The following is a 4,436-nucleotide window of genomic DNA, read 5'->3' as shown; positions in this document are numbered from 1 at the left end:
ATCCTTGCATTTCTGGTGGGATCTTCGGGAACATGATAGAACTTCTTCATGGATCCTCCCACTCTTGAAGATGATGTGTCCTTTCCTAATGCTAAATGCTCAGGGACTCTGTCATTGCTGTTTTCTGGCCCTGAGCTTGTCCTCAGGACCTGGGCATCCTCCTTTGGGTTCTGTGTTCAAGGCTAGCACTCAATCTGGCAAGCCACACCACTGCTTCTGGGTTTGGGGGTGATTAACTAGAGATAGGAAGTCTCCCAGATTTTTCTGCCCTGGGCTGATTTCAACCCATGAGACTTAGATCTTAGCATGCTGAGCAGGTAGCGGGGCAGGCATGAGGCTGGCGTTATTCTGAATAACAGAAACAGAATCGATGGTTCTAGTAGAGACTTGGTTTTCAATCACTCCTTTGGAGTGGCTGTTTCTGGGAAAAGCCCCATTGAGTGGATCATCCAAGTCAGAAGGACATGCTTGGGAAACGTTTATTGAACCACTCAGTGATGGATTGGCAGCACAGATTTCAGGAGAAGGGGAGAAGAAGTGGGAAAGGCATGAGTCAGGATGCCGATGTAGCAGGATAGAGGAAAACATGGGTGACGCGTGAGGACGGCTCATCTTCCCAGAGTCGATTCTGCTGGAATGGGGAAGATGGAGGCAGGTGCCCTCATCAACATGTTATCACCTGTGAGGACGGAGCAGAGAGGAGGGACCCGAACCTGAGACCCTGGGAATGCCCTCATGGCGGAGATCGCAAATGGGAAAGAGGAAAGACATAGAAGTAGGACATGAGAAATGAACTGCTAAAGGCAGATTCACTTCCCAGGATTGTGTGTGTGTGTGTGTGTGTGTGTGTGTGGTGGGTGTGGGTGTACTCACCCAGGCAGGTCTTTACTTCTCAGGACAATCATCTGTGAAAAAAAGCAAGGAAGAAAAGGAAACAGGATCAAGGGAGATGTGCAATCCCACCAAGCGGATTCCTTGCCAGGCAAGCAACACATGATTGTGTGCAGAGACGATCTTGGGCAAGGATGTCGGGGGAGTGAGTTTGTGTGGTGATATGTATGTGGCCGGCTGGAAGGAAGAGCATCAGGACTCACCTGTTTCCTGGACATACTGAATGCTGGACATCGGGATACCCTTCTTCTCGGCAAACTCCTCCATCCTCTGTCTCTCTTCCTCTGTCAGCCTTTCTCCTTTCCCTGTGTGGCATGGAAAGGGAGTCAGGAAGAGGCGGCCTACATGACAATGGCTTCCTCTGAGAACCATTGGGCCAGAGATTGGCTATGCCCATGCCGACAGGCTCCCGCAATGAAGATGGGGTCTCTAGTGTGATGTGTTGTCTGGGCTTATTTACGTGTTTGGTTTGTTTTTGGTTATTTTGGTGCCAGTCCTGGAGACTGAACTAGAGGCCTGGGGCCTGTCCCTGAGCTTTTGGGGTTCAAGGCTAGCATGTTTCCTCGGGGGCTGTTTCTGGTTCTTTGGAGCTCATGATTGTCGAGTTTGACAGCATTTCATCTCAGAAGCTCAACACGAGTTGCTCTACCAGGCAAGTGACATTTGTTTGGATGCTTTGAGAATGTGGTAGGAGGGGTCAGGAAGGAAAGGAGCTCACTCCACCACCAAATTGAATGAGGATTTGCCCCTTGGGTTCCTACACTACAAGCCCCTTGGAAGTGTGGGAATGAGACAGGCCGCTGCTGGGAGATTCTCTAGGAATCGGTAGAATAAACAAGTGTGCGACAGAGCTAGGTCTTTTGGAATAGACCATTCTGTCTCCTCCACTCCGCAGCTCAGGGCTTGGCGATGATTCCCCCCAGTGGATGTGGGCAGTGGCCGCGCTTCCCCCTCCAGGCTCAGTCCCCAGCCCTCTGTGGGCTGACGTCCCTGGGTGCTCACCTGCCACCAGGATGATGTACGTGACCTGTCCTTCTTCATCTGTGTTCTTATTGTAGAAGATCAGATGTCTGCTTTGCTTCAGAATCTCCAACTTATTTAGGCCATGGTCTAGGACAAAAGCAGTCATCCTCAGCTCACTCACATTCTAGGCCCGCATTGCAAGTTGCCTGCTCTCTGTGGAATACACTGTTCTCCTCCTCTCCCCCCGGGGAGTCACTTGGCGCCTAATCCATCTTGGTTGCTGCCTCGAAGTTCAATCACCCTGGTCTTGAGTGGAGAATTCCACCTCCTCCAGACACAGCCCAGAGACCAATGCCTGAATCCTCCACCCTCTCCAAACCATCCTAGCATGAATGAACAGGAATCTGTGCTCCCACTTGTCCTAAGTGAAACCGATACAATTCAGTAGGTTCAGGTTGGCTCTTCTATTGGTATTTTGACTTTGATATCAGAGATTTTAGTACATCAGGCCCCTTTCCAATTGATTATTGGTCTTTCAAACTCCAACAGACTTTCTTAGGACATACATATTAATGATCCTAAGCAACTGTGCAGAGAGGTGGACGTTCAACAAACAGTTTATGAATACAGCATGTCTCGATCAATGTTGAGAATATGGTTGTTAAATCATTTTGTCCAGTGAGACTAAGGTGCCAGCAACACCTGACAAAGTAGATGGGATTTTCCCTCAATTGAATTCCTGGGAATTTCCTGAAGCTATTGATAAACTACCTGCGCTGTCTCCATCAATGGCCTTTTCAAATGGCATTTTGTGTGCACAAGAGAGTTTTTACTCAAGAGAGTCAAAAACTATGACAATAATTCATGTTCTGAAAGCTTATTACCAGGAATTGTGATTAGCCATCTGCTGCCTTCACATCTGTATCCTCTGTGGGTACAGTGTTCAAATGAATTCTTTAATAAAATACATACTGCTTGTGATGAAAAATAAAGGAAGGAAGATAAAACCCAAGGATCAGGAGTTGTGTCCAACCGCTAAATTGAGGAGATTGTGCAAGACCTAATGTGTTCGTCCACCGCCTTCATAAATGGTGACATCTAGGGGGAAACCACTTTGAGATCATTTGAAAAGGAATAATCAAATACCCTGAAGACCTTAAGGCAAACTTGTATAATCCCTGAATTTTCTTGGTTGAAGCCATCACCTGGAAAGCTCAGCTATTTCTCCCAGATGATCTCCGACTCTACTCTTGGAAGTTTGGAGACTTCAGAGGCATAGATGGAAGATCAAAAGCTCCCCCCCCCCCGCAACACACACCCTGGATCCTGTGCATGGCCATGCTTCTAGTCCCCTCTTCTGTCTACACCGCATGGTACTCACACGGTGCTATGTATGATCCATCGTCCTGCCGCGTGCCCACAACAGTGTATTTTTTGCACACTCCGGTTTGCCTGAAAAATAGCAGCACAAAAATCCATACATCCCAGGAACATGTTCCAGAATGGTTGAGCAGAAGAGGATACCAACCTGGGAGATTCTTTGAATAACTTACCACCTCAAATTTATTATTATTATTATTAAATACTCCTATTATATAATTATTATATGATATCTTATAGACAGTGTTTGATAATTAGTATATAATTCTGTCATATATAGGAAAATTATTGTTAACTATATAATAGTATTCATTATGAATAATAATATGCACATCCTGTCAAGGTAAGGGTATGGGTGTAGAGTACCTTTCCAGGAAGCCATGTGTCGATCTACAAGCAGGGAACACATTTGCCACACATGTGGACTGTGTGCCAGATTAAGCCAGACACTGCCCTCCATAAGGCCATAGGCACAAAGTTTCCCCCTCGGTCTAAAGCCCAGGGTGTGGGTCCATTCTGTTTCTGAGCTGCCCATGTAAGACCTGAATCCACCAGGGTTCAGGTGCTGATTGTGACACAGAGTGCACACTATCCATTCCTGGCTGGACACCAGTCACCACCGCATTTTCTAAAAATGTACATGGTTGTGTGAAAGATTCTGGACCCGAATGTGAGGGCAGAGCTCGGCTCCCTCTTCTGAGGGTGGGAAGGAGGGGGTGGAAGAGGGAAGCTTTCCTCACTTGTTATAAAATTGGACGGTCATAGATCTTCCATCTTCAGGAGCCTCGATGTAGCGGACAAGGATTTGAAAGGGGCCGTCTTCCTGAATCTTCTGCAATCTGTTTGCTACGATGGCCAACGTGCACCACCTGCCAGTGACCTGGAGGACGAAGGTCCCATTGCCCAAGGCCAGCGCCTTTTTTCTCCTTCCCACCCCCCCCCCCCCCCCCTTTTTTTTTTTGGTCCGGTCGTGGGGCCTGAACCCCCCCGCCCGGCACAGTTCCTCCTCCCCTCTGCTCCCGCCCACAGCCCAGCACAAGGCCAATCTGGATTTGGGAGAAGAGGAGGCCAGGCCTTGCCTCTCTCCAGGGACATCCAACCCGGAGTCTCCATGACCCAGACACCCAGGAGCACCATCATGGCTTCTGGAGAGTGAGCCAGGATTCAAGGCAGGCATGAAAGGCTCCCCAGGCAAAGTCACA

At 48.3% G+C, this 4,436-nt stretch overlaps 1 long non-coding RNA gene across 1 annotated transcript; it reads right to left on the bottom strand.

The window, feature by feature from the left end:
* Positions 1-515: 515 nt before the first annotated feature.
* LOC105996269 lies at positions 516-1,920 on the bottom strand. The gene is made up of 4 exons (XR_001175601.1): positions 1,894-1,920; positions 1,095-1,196; positions 874-905; positions 516-679 (listed from the first exon to the last, which is right to left on the bottom strand). It is a non-coding gene; the product is annotated as an uncharacterized LOC105996269 (long non-coding RNA).
* Positions 1,921-4,436: the final 2,516 nt, after the last annotated feature.

Source organism: Dipodomys ordii, unplaced genomic scaffold (assembly GCF_000151885.1).
Source record: "Dipodomys ordii isolate 6190 unplaced genomic scaffold, Dord_2.0 Scaffold128, whole genome shotgun sequence".
In the NCBI taxonomy this organism is placed as follows: Eukaryota; Metazoa; Chordata; class Mammalia; order Rodentia; family Heteromyidae; genus Dipodomys; species Dipodomys ordii.
The sequence above is the reverse complement of the archived record's forward strand: the minus strand, read 5'-3'. Positions and strand labels throughout refer to the sequence as shown.